This window comes from Triticum urartu, chromosome 3 (assembly GCF_003073215.2).
Source record: "Triticum urartu cultivar G1812 chromosome 3, Tu2.1, whole genome shotgun sequence".
Taxonomy (NCBI): domain Eukaryota; kingdom Viridiplantae; phylum Streptophyta; class Magnoliopsida; order Poales; family Poaceae; genus Triticum; species Triticum urartu.
This window is the reverse complement of record NC_053024.1, coordinates 532,449,115-532,463,771: the sequence shown is the minus strand read 5'-3', so window position 1 is coordinate 532,463,771 and position 14,657 is coordinate 532,449,115.

Sequence of the window (14,657 nt, the reverse complement as noted above, 5' to 3'; positions counted from 1 at the left end):
AACATTGTTGGTTCTGATTTGATTTGATGATAGCCCATACTCAAATCAAAGTTTTGATACGACAATAGATCCAACAACTGATCACAGGGACCAATCGATGAAGATATCATCTATCTTCAACACACGCAATTATATCCCTTGAAATGAACTAAGCTGGCAAGCTTTTATCTTCCAACTCTCCAAGTTGTTGTTTAGCTCAACCAACTAGTTCCGGTGTATCCAACACGGACTCTTGGAGAAGGAGTGGTTTACAAGAAAACTAACTTGATCACGAACTCAACATAGCGGTCAGGTGACAACCTGGTAACACTTCCGAGAAGATATTCGGAAAATCACGAACCACCGATATGTTACTAAGCTCGAGAACATTCTTGCTTTTCAAGGCAAGACGATGTGATCAAAAGAGCAAGGGTTTGACAAAATCCTAACTCATCGATCGAAGAGTGCACCAACAAAAATGGACTAGGTAGTACGATCAGTCCTAGGATGGTGATTCAATAACCAACACGCTAAGGATGAGAATATTGTCCTTTAACTACCAAACAACGCAATTGCTAGGAGTATTGATTTCACACATCATGATTCACTTGTCAGTATTCCGGTTGCAGCAACACGGGAACCGAGGAATGAACAACGATGGCGAGAGGTATCACTGTATCAAGAATTCATAAGATGGTGTGCAATTCCCATGACATTCTTGACATAAGACGGTAATACTTCGGGGTGGAACAGAATCAAAAGCTGGATTGGCATTTTGATCTGCCATACACAACTATTTTGACCCAATCCTGGATATGGACGAGGTACTGGAGTTTGTTTCTCCTAGTCATTCTGGAATAGAATGGCTTGACAGACTCCAAGAGTAAAAGGCATCGATGAACATGAATGCACAACTACTCCTGACTATCAATTGATAGACGAAGGTCAGAAGACAACTAAAGAGGGACAACTCAAAAGAACATCTGATTTTCTGAGTTGTGGATGCATAGATTAGTGTGTCGAGCAAAGCTCAATATTTCTTCCGGATAACCCATGCAGAAAGGTAGAACTGGCAGATTCACAAGGTAGAATGGAGAACTCCTCAAGAGCACTCTTATTGTGATCTTTCAGTTCAACGAGGAACTTCTGCCATAAGTAGTTCATGGTATTTGGAAGAGGAAAATACCACGGATATCGAGGTCTATCGCAAAGGTTACTAATATCCTAAAGGAACTAGCAAACACTATCAACATGAAGTAGGGTGAATCTCGGGTTTCGAAAACCCAGGAGTAGAATACCTACTACTAAGTAGCATCACGGGATGCTCTCGAGAATAATGGCTAGAATCATCACACCGGAAACATAAAACATGGCTAGATTACTAGGTGACTCCCTAAACACATAGGATCATAACAATAGCTCCAACGTATATGTCGAGGCAATAGAGTACCTCAACTCATCGATTAGTGTGATTAATCTGGCCCAAATGGACATTAGGAACATGGAGGAATGATTGCAAGTGCATCAGACTATCTAGAAACCTAGGATGACTCGGACAGCATAACGGCTGTAATGCTCAAAAAGATTGGAGACATGCTACAAAAATGGTGGCATAGCCACTCAGAATCACAATATCGAGGTACAGAGACCAACTACGAACATACAGAATATAGTAGGAACTAAACTGGGGCTTGAACTCAACAATCCTAGGCAACTACGGTTTAGTAACACGTCATCCTGATAGATAGATGAGAAGGCCTAGTTTCTTAACCCGTGTAGAATGAGAAGAGAATGACTCAGATCAGAGGGCATAAGGTAAAGGAGTAAAAAGAGCCTTACGTTCCCTCCGACAATCAATTCCCCTACATAACTAAAGCATTTCTAGATACAACTTCAACCGGTTTGGCTTGGTAATCCTACAGGTAGTCAGGCTCTGATACCAAAGCTGTCAGGACCCCGATTCCAAGTCACATCAATCTAGCCGGTAACACCTCATATCACTTTGCGGCCTCACACACGGTATTCCCACGGGTGTCGCCTTACCATGGTCCGGGACCATTTGCGCATTTTGGCTCACGTATATGATAGTGTCGCTAGCATCCATATGACAGAGAACCCGGGACGACATGGCTAGTCGTGAACCCAAAGCGTCACTAACCTATGGGGACAGGCATACCTGAATCACATCGAGCATGTCGATCAGCAGCGTGTGAATCCGGGCTATAGCACTGGGCTAACAGGACTCCGGGAACCCAGGCTGTAGCAGGCTAGGCAGGACTCCGGATGTCACCGCGTGACATTTCCCCAAAGGGACAGACACAGGAATGAAGTGAAACACATGCCGGCCAGTCAAGTGTCCTGAGCAGTAGTGTTGGGCTAACAGGACTCCAGTGAACCGGGCTGTAGCGGACTACTATGGCTCATGGAAGCACTAGACTACATTTCCCCATAAGAGAGGCTGCAAAGGATAAACAACTAGATTGTCGAATCCCACACATACCAAGCATTTCAATCATACACAATTTATGCTCGATATGTGTAAATACAACATGGCATCACAACATAACTCTACAACTCAAGTATTTATTCATTAGGCTCCGAGGAGCGAGATATTACAAACATGGGTCCCATGACCCAACAATCATAGCATACAAATCAAAGCACATGCGGAAGCTTAACATGTCTGAGTACAGACATCTACAAATGAAAAAGGCTAAGAAGCCTGACTATCTACCAGATCCCGCTGAGGGCACAAGATCGTAGCTGAGGTATCAAGCTAAACGTCGAAGTCCACACGGAACTACTAGCGAGACTGACGTCTCTCTACAAAACATAAAATAGGCAAACGTGAGTACAAATGTACCCAGCAAGACTTACATCAGAACTATCTACATATGCATCGGTATCAATAAAGAGGGTGGTGGAGTTTAACTGCAGCAAGCCAGCTTTGACTCAGTGGCTAACCTGAACTACGACTACAAGCAACTCTTTTGGGTGGCGCACACGAGTCCACATATTCACCATTCAATACACTACTATGGATCCGCTCCCGTCTCCCTACGAGAAGGCCATCCATAGCACTCACACTTATCTTGCGAGTTTTAGAGTATCCACTTTCACTTGTCTATGAACTGTTATAGGCAACCCAGAAGTCCTTTACCGCGGACACGGCTATTCAAATAGATCATTTATAACCATGCAGGGGTATACTTCTTCACACACGCTCTCGCCACTTACCACCATGTACACGTCGTGTATCTCGGCAACCTTCAAGCGGAAGCCTGGCGAGGGAGTCGGCCACGACCTGACTAACCACACAAGTCTCTAGTCCCGGTTTATCGCCTATTCGTATTCCATCCGCGAGGAGATCCGGCCGGAGTTTCACTCACAGCCCCAAACGATGTGTGCAGGGTTCCCGAGACACCAAACGGGCACCCGGTACACTGTGCCACGGTGTATCTACCGCATCATAGCCCACCCCTAGGGTCAGCGATGCGCACGGCCGCCAACACATATCCTACAAACACCAGAAACTAGTTGCAACTCCTGGACAGAGGGCAAGGGCAGTTAATAAGTCGAGAGGGTCCATTGGTTTCAGGCCCAATGCGTGGTAGTAGCTGTTCATGGATCACAAACACAGAACTCAGTTCCTAAGAACGGTTTCAATGAGACAACCCACCATGTACTCCTACATGGCCTCTCACCGCTACCTTTACCAAATCATGTTCACACACTTAGCTCACACACAGTAGGACATGTTCATCACTGTTCCAATTCATCCCCGATGAATCAGACCTAACACAACTCTAAGCAATAGCAGGCATGACAAGCAAGCATGAATGAGTAGGCACATCAGGGCTCAAACAACTCCTACTCATGCTAGTGGGTTTCATCTATTTACTGTGGCAATGACAGGTCATGCAGAGGATAAGGGGTTCAACTTCCGTAGCAAGTAACAGATGAAACATTGTTGTCCTAATGCAATAAAAGAGAGCAGGAGCGAGAGAGTGGGATTGTATCGGAATGAACAAGGGGGTTTTGCTTGCCTGACACTTTCGAAGATAGTATAGTTCTCCATCGGTGTCACCGATCACATCATCGAAGCAATGTCTATTGAGAGGGGACAATTACCGGCAACAGAGAGGAAACACAATCAATGCAATGCAACAATATGATGCATGAATGTGACATGGCAATATGCTGTGATTTGAGCTAATGCAGCTAGCAACGATTTAAATGGAGTTGGTTTGAACACTAGATTCAAATTTGAACTCCACATGAGGCATTTCAAATACCATTGATTCAAATTGTCATATACAGTGGCTGTAAGTTGGTCAAACATGCATGAGAATGCCATAAACAGATTCTTCATATTTTTCTGATAATTTTTCATATATAAATTATTTCATTTGGAGTTACGGTTGAATTTCTATGATTTTTAGAAGTTTTGGCTATTTTCTGGAATTTCCTGTAAAAGAATAAAACCAGAAAAAGAGTTACTGCGTCAGCACTAAGTCACTATGACGTCAGCAGGTCAACGGGGCGGTCCAGGTCAAACCTGACCAGTGGGGTCCACTAGTCAGTGACTCGGTCAACTAACAAGGTTAATTAACATTAACTAAAAGTTAATCTAGGCTAATTAGTCCCTGGACCCACACATCAGTGGCTGACCTAACTAACCTAAATAGGGTCAGCCCTAACTAACTTAGTTAGCTGGGTGGGGCCCGCATGTCAGTAGCTAAGCTAAATTAGCTAGCTTAGTTAATCCTAATCTAGGTTAGTTAGCAGGGCGGCCCGACCTGTCATTGAGCCAGGGAAGGTCAAACTCCTTGGTCAACTGGGCTAACGCGCCGGCGTTTAGCCGCCGGCGGTAGCAGACGCGGCGGAGGGCTTGGGATTGCTCCTCCGGCGCCCAATCGAGCAGCGGAGGGCACGCGCGGGGAGCTGGGGCTCGCCCGCATCCAGGGTGGCATGAAATAGTAGCGGGGACGGCCGGAGCTCGCCGGAAACGAGATCGAGAGGGAGAGGGAGCAGAGGAGGGGGAAGAGGTCGGGAGAGAGTGAGAGAGTTCCAAGGGCTGCGTGGCGTCGTGAGGGAGGGCCAGAGCGACGAGGGGGGCAGCCAGGCAGGGTGGAGGTGGCACGCGCGCGGCGAGCACACGCCCGGCGTCCTCCTGGCAGCAGCTGGAAGAAGACAAGGGAAGGAGGTGGGCTCGGCCAACAGTGCTGGGCCACAGCTGGGCCGCCAGGTTTGCTTTCTCTCTCTCTGCTTTCTGTTTTAATTTTGTTTTCTATTATTCTGTAGTCTTTAGGGCTTTGAAACTACTCATGATCACTGTTGGGAATATATCCCACAGTAAACATTTTAGTTTATGATTATTTGAGCATTTAAAATATTTAATAGCATTTAAATGCCCAAATGCAAATAGAGTATGATTTAATCCAGAGCCCAAATATGTCATGCAAAAATGTGCATCACCTCTGGTTACTGTTTCCAGCTTTTTCCAAGAATGATGAACATTTTTTAAAGCCATTTGGATTTAGTGGAAATATTTTGGTTGAACCTAGTGAATTCCTTTAATGCTAGGGTTTCGGCAATCCCCATTTCAAGTTTCTTTCAAAGTTTAAATATGATGCACACATGAAGTTACCCTAGTGCAATGCCAGAAGCTAGGGATGTGACATGGGCCTTCTCTGCAACGGCAGTGAGCCCCGCATCCTCCCTCTCTCCCCGTGCTCTGCTTTGGTAGTCGTAGATCGTCGCCGACGTGATCGTGCGCTCACTGCACCGTGCTTGCGCTCCTCTGGTCGCGCCCTGCGCGCGCACCCGCAGCCGCCCCGTCCAGCCCGCGCCCTCTGCCCGTCTCGCGTCGCCCCATCGTGCCTGCTCCGACCACACCTGCCTATGCATGCATGCAAACCCATGCCTTCTGCTGTTGTGTGCGCCTGCTTCTGCCCTGCCGTGGCCCCTATTGCTTCCGCTGCTACTGCCAGTGCCACAGCCGCTTCTGTTAGACAGAGAATCCTGCTACTTCCTTTCTCTGTTAAGCTAAGTGTCGATTTATTCAGTTTCGTCTGAATAAGAATGCACCAGGAGTTGTTCTTGTACATGCTCATAGTCTATGTTTTCTGCATGCAGTAGCTAGTGTTGCAGTGTTCGTTCCCGTGTAATGGCGTGGCCGTTAGCTCAAACGTGTCCGGTAGACTAGGAATTGGTCGTTGGCCGAGGTGGTGTTTGGTGGCTGACTGAAGCCTACGATTTCTTGTAATCTGGTCAAATTTGCGTAATTAAGTTGTGTGTTTTTCAGTGTTGTTTTGAATTACTGCCACCGTATGTGTAGTTGGACTGCTCAACGTCAAAGCTTGCAATTACTGTGAGTTGACATTGGAGCAAGTTTCTTGTACTGGCTGCCTACCCCCATACCCTCTGCACTTTGAGTATAAAGGCCGAGCCTTCTGTCACTTTCGTTCCACCAGCTGCAACCAAAGAGAAAAGCTAGAATGGATCCTGAGTTGGGAGAGGTAACAGAGGAGGAGGGGGAAGCCGTCGATGCGAGGGCTGCAGTAGAGGAGGAGGAGGCACAGGCGTGGGCAGATGGCACAACCTGCTGCCGAGGAGGAAGTGGATGCAGTGTTCAACAGACTCCTTGCGTGCAAGGTGATGGATACCTGCAACTCCAATGAACTGGAGCTTCTTTTCCCAGAGGGCAGGGGAAGGAACCATGTTCAGATCATTAGTTGGGCTAGGGCTAGAGCAGCCACGGCTCCACATCCATCCACTAGGGCTAAATGGCGTCGTTTCTTTGATCGTTATGATTGAAGTAGTGAATGATATGTTTTTAAGATTTGTGTTGTGAGGTAGCAGATGTTTGAAATGAATAAATGAATTGAACTGTCTCCCCTCTGAATGTGTTGTTTTATCTGCATATGTTTTTGAAATGTGCAGTTTTTGAACTGATGTTTTATCTTAAGTTGAACTGATTTGTGGTCAAAAGCTGCATGGCTTGTATAATTTTTCCTAGGTATAACCGCACTGCCCCTCGGTGCATAGTTGTACTGACACATCTTCCTTGTATGGACTTGCCCCCATTATCTATCTTTTTAGGGGGTGTGTGGGTGCGTGTGGGGGGGAACAGAATAACCGCACTGCGCCTGTCAAACGAGCGCACTGCCGCGTTAGCGCGAGGCCGAGCCGGGGGGAGGGACCCCCCCTTCCCCATCCCGGCGAGGCCGAGCTAGGAATGAGCCTTAGCAGGCGACGAGGCGGCGTGTCGCGGCGTCGCATGCGGAGGCGAGTTCGTAACATGACTTGCCCCCATTATCTATCTTAGGGGTGTGTGGGTGCATGTGGGTGCGTGTGTGGGGGCGACAGAATAACCGCACTGCCCCTCGGTGCATAGTTGTACTGACACATCTTCCTTGTATGGACTTGCCCCCATTATCTATCTTTTTAGGGGGTGTGTGGGTGCATGTGGGGGGGGAACAGAATAACCGCACTGCGCCTGTCAAACGAGCGCACTGTCGCGTTAGCACGAGGCCGAGCCGGGGGGGAGGGGGTCGGGACCCGCCCTCCCCCATCCCGGCGAGGCCGAGCCAGGAACGAGCCGTAGCAGGTGACGACGCTCCGTGCCGCGGCATCGCATGCGGAGGCGATTCCATAACATGACTTGCCCCCGCACCGTATTGCACCGAGGGGCATAGTTGTACTCACGCATCATCCTTGTATGGACTTGCTCACGCATCGCAGTGCACCGAGGGGCATAGTATTTGCGCCCGTTATCTTATCTTTATTTTTTTGGGTGAAAAACCAGCACCGTTATGAATTATTATTTCATTTGTACTTTTTGATAATTTTTTATTGTACTGTTGTGAGTTATTATCTGTACTTTAGTTGTTTGTTTTCTCCCTCTATATTAAATTTTTTTATTGTATTTTTTTTGTTTTTAATTTTTGCTATTATTTTTGGTAACTGCCCAGAGATAGTGGGCTTCGCCACGGTTCTGGGCTTTAGCCATCGGTTTTCTCCCACTCACCTTTTAACCTCCGCTCTCCCCCGTTCCGCTCCGCTCCCCTCTCCAAATTGATTCCTTCTTCGTTCCCCTCTTCTTGCAGAGAAGTTGCTTCTCCTGTTTCGTCGCAGGAGCGTCGCCCGGCGGGTTGAATCCCAGGGGTGGTGGTCTGGGTGCTCTGTTTGATCCTTTTGGTGTGCGATAGACTTCCCTTGCGTTCTCTTATGTACAGATTTTCCCTCTATTTCTTAGCTCTTGCTCTCTTTGCTGTTTCAGGCTGGATTCGCTAGGGTTCCTTTGCTCTTGAATGAGTGGTTGGCGACAGTGATATTCGATTCCGTGGCGGATTTTGTGTTTGCTTGTAAGAGTTTTACTTTGTATGGCGTGCTTCTTTTTCTGAAATAGGACAGAGCCCTAATTTTTGTTCATGTGTCTTGCAGATCTAGTTCGGCAGATTTTAGGTCTGTAGATCTCAATGGGTACATCATCCAGTCCGGACAAGTTGAATGCATGTGATTTTTCCTTGTAATTTGGATGATGTTTTAATAGATCTGGTTTTTAGGCTGTATAGGTGTGGTCGTATCGACTTTATAAGTTGTATGTTTTTTCATAGCTGTTAAATTTGCCCTGGATTGTGTGGTGTGTATAGGTTTGGTGGTTGACGTGACCTGCAGACATGTTGTAGTACTGATCACCTTCTGTAGTTTGAACTGTAGTCCTGGCATTTGAATAGGTTGTAGTAGTCAGAGAAGAACTGATATGATGTTGAAAGAGTTTTCATTCTTAAGTTTTGTTGCATCAGTGGTGGGTTCATATTGTTTTATTGGGTGTACTTGTAGTGTTCATATAGTTGAATTGAATGCTTGTTCATGTAATTATGATGTTGTTGCAGATGTTGGAGTGCCGGTGCCTCCTGATTCTGAAAAATCAGAACGCTTTCAAGATCTTGTGAATGTTATTTTTGAGACACCAAATCCATTAGAAGAACTTGCGGATGTTGCTGGTGTTTCCCTTATATTTGCTATTTTTTTATCAGCCTTGAATACATTAAGATGCTTAGCTACATCAGTTGTTCCTTTTGTTTGTGTCTAATGCTATGCACTTTATTTATCTTGTCTCTACAATGTTGATTTTGTTTTGATCTTATACGTGCATGCTTATGTTTGTTGGTTTATGTAGTTAATGACAGCCATGGTGCTGCTGAGGACATTGCTGATGTTGTCAAGGATATAAATGATGGAATGTATTCTCTTGACGTTGATGATGTTGATGGCAGCTTGCAGTTGTTTGTTACTCAGTCATAGAGTGTTGATGGCACTGAGCCTGTTACTCAGGCTGAGGATGTTCCTATGCAGTTACAGCTCGAGGATGAAAGGATAAGAAAGAAGAAGTGTGATTTCCAGAGGAGAAAGGAGTTGGAACGGTGTCAAAAGGCTGCATGTGTTCAATGAAGTGATCGGGATGTTGCTCAAGCTCTTGAAGGCGTAGGTGATGAAGGTGGTGACGCGGCCTTTTCAACTGTTGATGCTGGATCTCATGGAAGTGACATGCCTGTGAAGACAAACCTGTTGCAAACTCGTTTGATGCAAGTGTTTACTCGTGATGCAGTTAAGGAGAAGAAAGTTGTTTTGAAGAGGAAGATGTCAGATCGAAATCCTGATGGCACATAGAGGCGTAGCCCACGTGTGAAAGCTGGTTCCCAACCTGGTAATAGCAAAGCTGATGGGTATAGTGCTGCTGTGAAAATTGGTCCAAGCAAACTTGGTGGCTCCCCTGTTCGTCGTAGTCCAGAGGTTTTGACAAACAAGAAGCCTTCTTCTTCTCTTCTTTGAGAGCGCTCTTTGTTGAAAGAAAATAATAAGCGTAAAGTTTCATCCTGCGAAGGTGAACAAAGGTGTGAAGAAGCATGCTCGTGTCGAAGCTGAAGATATTGTATCTGAAGAAGATGATATCGAAGTTGATTCTGAAGATAAATTTGTAGTGGTACGTCTTTTGTATTGTATGTGACTGACTAGTTGTACTTGCAATTATTTAATTGTGTCTGGGCTTTTATGTTGGCCAGGGGAGGCTGGTCATTGTTTGCATCAATCGAGGGTGGTACTTATGTTGTTTCAATAGTTGAACTTGTGCAATCTTTTCTTTTTTTCTACTTGCCTTCATATGCTTGTTTTGTTTTCTATGTTCATTTATTTAAGGTGTGGCTTCTTTATTTTCATTTTACAGCCTGTTAGCGTTATGAGTCCGGTCAAGCCGGTGTGACGCAATGCCGGAAAAGTTGCCTTGGATGAAGGTGACAACGTCAATTGAACTTGACTGTGCGATGTTCGTTGAGAGAGGTTGAAGCTTGTGCTAAATTGCTTGAGAGTCGGCATGTGGCTAAGGTTCGTGCAGCTAGTTTTGGTTCTATCTTCAATTGGAGGGTGAAGTCTAACATTTCCCGCCCTCTGATGGGAGTTTTGTACCTGAGGATAGATCCTGATATGATGACTCTTGACATGGGTGAGGCTAATAAGAAGCTTCGCATCACTAGCGATGGTATACAACAATTATTTGGGTTCCCTCGTGGTGGTCGTTCTCCGCCAAGGCCGTCAGAGGATGGATATGACGATGCTCTGATGAAGTTAAGATCGGAGCTAGACATTAGCAGGAACATAGATATCAAGACAAAGGATTTGAGGAATAAGCTCAAGGTGCTCGTCAAGGATCCTAGCAAAGATGACCTTGCTCTGAAAGTGTTCTTCATTATTGTGTTTATGAAGGTTGTGTTGCCTGGTGCCGCCCCGCGTTTTTTCAGAGAGGCAACAATGTTTGAGGGTCTTGTCTTTGAGGACATGGCTAATATGGATTATTGTCAGCTGATGGTTGATGAGCTTAGAAGGGCTGTTGTCAGGTACCAAGATGGTGTTACGATGGGGAAGGCAATCACAGGCTGTGCTATAGGGCCTGTACTAATGTACCTTGACTGCCTTATCCATGGCAAGACTGCAGAGCCTGACATGCGAGTCCCCCGCATATGTTTCATGGATCCTGTCAAGCTTTCTGATCTGGTTGATGCAGATTTGATAAAAAAAAGGCAATGCAGATCCAAAGACTTGGGTGTTTGGGAAGCTTCCAGTGAGTTTTTATTTCTTTCGTGTCTTGCAGACCTTTTTTTATTTAGGTATAGCTTTTTTCTGCTGGAGTGAACATGTGTCCCGCAGAGTACTGTTGTTTCTTAAGCTTTGTGAGGTTTAGGTATGATTTTTAGTACGGTTGTTTCATGTGTGGTTGAACTGAATATCTTTGCTAAATTGTCATGTCAGTAAATACTAATAAATTGGCACTGACAGCTAAAGATTGATAGTCCTGTTGATTTAAATTTGTTAATATCATGTTTTTATTTTTCCCTTGTGTGTTGCATTGCTTAATTAACTATTTTTTCCCCTTGTTTTGTAGTGGAAAACTCAAGAGGAGGTTGTTTTTTCCGATAGTATAAACGGCCAGTCCTGGAGATGCCATCGTCTCAGGTTCCCAAGTCTTCATCTCTGCACGATGAGTTGAGAGGTGATCATGGTGTTGAGGGTGATGGTTATGTTCCCCCTGGCCCTAGTAATGCTAGTACTTCACAGAGACAGGGTTTTGGTATTGATGTTGCTGTTTCTGCGTTGGAGCGCGCTGAGCATATTTTTAGAAATGTGTGTTTTGAGCTGCAAAAGGTCCCAACGATAGTTGAGCGTATGAGCTGTATCAGTGGTATCCTTCCTGAAGGTCATCAATTTAACGCTGAGGAAGCAATGGACTATATTGAGATGGAGAGAATTTTAATTGGTGATATGTGTGACGGTGCTGTTGATCTAGTTCAGAGCTCGGTTCGTCTGTTGAACAACATGAAGCGTTTCAAAAGTATGCAAGACTCTCGCTGCAAGCCATATGAAGAAAGTGCAAAAGTTGTTATTAGGCAGATTGAGCAGGATGAGGTTGCTGCCACCGACAGCTGGGCTGGTGATGGTACTGAGGCTAATGTTCCCGATCATGAAACGAATGATGTTGGCTTGGAGCGCGCTGTTGATGATGTGAGTGAGTCCTCGGTGTTTGCAATTTTTACTATGCTGTTCTGCTGTCAGTATTGTAGTTGAACTTTCTCATCTTTATCTGTTTATTAATTCTTCTTCCATGCAGATTGAGCAGGATGAGGCTGCCGCCACAGACAGCAGGGCTGATGATGGTACTGAGGTTAATGTTTCTGATCACCATACGAACGATGTTGGCTTGGAGCAGCCTGTTGTTGATGTGAGTCAGTCCTCTGTGTTTGTATGTTTTTACTATGTTGTTCTGCTGTCAGTATTGTAGTTTAACTTCCTGATCTTCATCTGTTTATCAATTTTTTGTTTTGATGCAGGAGACCAGTCATAATGTTGACGCTGTTGTTGACCATGGAGTTAATGATCCATCTACTAATAAATGCAAGGTTATTTTTTGTGTTTTAGTGTGTTTATTCATATTTCTTGAATTTTCATGTGCACCAATGTGGTTTAATTCCTTGTGTTTATTGTTGCTAATAATAGCATTGTTTTTTTGTTTTCATTACATATGAAATCAGGGTGCTGTTGTTGGCGACGAGCCTTGTTCGCCTGTTGGTGATGTTGCTTTTAATGTTAGCAACAGCAAGATCGATGATGTTTCTGTGAATGCTTCTAAGGTTTTGTTTTTCTGTGCACCTCTCGCTAGCTTATTTTTGATTATTAGTTTTGCTCATATTATTCACTTTTTCTGAATTTTTATTTCTTCAGATGACTGATGTTGATTGTGAGGCTGTTGTTAGTGGTGGAGATGATGCTCATGGTGTTCCATTGAGTAGTGGGCGCGATGTTGGTGCCAAAGTTGCTGATGAGGATTTTGGTGCTGCTACCATACTTGATGGCAAACCGTCTGGTGTTGGTATTGCTGGGAATGAAAATCTTTCTGATTTTGAAGATTTGCCACCGGAAAATTTCCCGCCTGGAGGGCTTGATTATCGTGATGCATTGCAAGATGCTTCTAGCATGGAGGAGGTGCCATCCGAGGATGATGATTTACTTCTGCCGATTTCTTATGGCCCCTTGACGCAGGAGGCGCTCGTGTCGTCCCAGGATTTTCTTTCCACAGACCCTGAAAGCGCAGCGATATTGGTGTCCTCTCAGGATGTGCCTGTTCCATCATCAAACCCTGAAACTGGAGGCATATTGGTCTCATCGCAGGAACTACCATCGTCGTCAAACACTGATAGTGCAGGTAAGGACTTGTAAATGAGGCGTACTTCTCAATTTTGGCATTTTGGGCATGTTCACTTGTAGTGCTTGAACTTATTATTTTTCTTCTTTTTGTGCAAGCAGAAAGTGGAAATGTTGTTAAGGTTGATATGTTTTTCTTCGCTGTTACGAGGTTGCGCAAGAACCGTGCAAAATGGTTAGTTTGGGATTTTGCTCGTATCCTTTTCTTTCTCTCATATGATTATTGTTGTTATTGCAGTAGTTTTAATTCATGTAATCTTTTGTGTTTTCTTAGTGACAAGCCGATGTTTCAAAATAAAGAGTGTGATGCCAGTGTTGGTTCTATTGCTAAAGCGTTTGTCCCCACGGGCATGCTCAACTCAGACAGTGCTGACGTTGTTTTATATTCTCTACGTCAGAAGTACCGAGACACTGACAAGTTGATAGTTCCCAGATGGGTGACAGTGAGTATTTTGCTTTTGTAGACAGGATGATAACTTGTTTTTGCCAATTTTCTAACTGTTGTTGTTCTTTTTGTACAACGGACCAAGATCCGTGATGGAAATATTGATTCCAATGTGCTAAATTGGTTTACGAGATCGTGCGCTGATGGTTTTGACCAAGTAGGTGAACTTGTACTTTTTGTACTCATGAACTAGAACTGTCATGTTTTTCTTGCAAGTTTGGGAGGTGGTGGAAAGAACTTGAGCAGCCTGCTTTTAGCCATGCACTTATGAATGATGTGTGCTTCTTTTGTGTGAAGCTGAACTTATTGTCGCAAGGAAATTGAACTGATATGTTTGTTGCAATTTTAACTAGAGTAGCATATTTTTTTTGTAGTGTTTTGCTTACTCAATTAAAACTTATGATTATCTTATTTTTTTTGTTTGTACTTCAGAATTTCACTTTTCTTCTATTATTTTATTGTTTGGAGGCTGAATTTTTTGTTTCATTATGTTTTGTTAAATTCATTTTTCCTCTGTGATTTTTTTGTCAGCTTCTCTTCCCTTCTTTTGATCCGCCATCCATTGAGGCTACCATGAAGCCTAGCGAAGAATCTGGGCATTGCTGCTTGATTGTTCTGAATTTGAGGTTCCGTCATTTTGAGTGTCTTGATTCACTGCGCGATGAAACTTGGAGTGATGCAGTTAGATTCTTAAGGAATATGACAGATAACATAAAGAAGGTTTGGAGGGAGTCTAGCGTAGACAGGGCAAAACCGTTCTCGCCGGCGCATATTGATGGTTTCTCTTGCGAGTTTGTGTGGGTGCCGCAGCAGAAAAACACGTGAGTATCCGTTTTTAATGAGTTTTTGTTAGTTGTTTTTGTTGCTGGGAGGGTGGTGTTACTGTGTTTTCAGATTTATGATGTACCCATTCTGTTTTTTCTGTTGTTAACAGGCATGATTGTGGATTCTTTATGCTACAAAGCTGCAAGAGCTA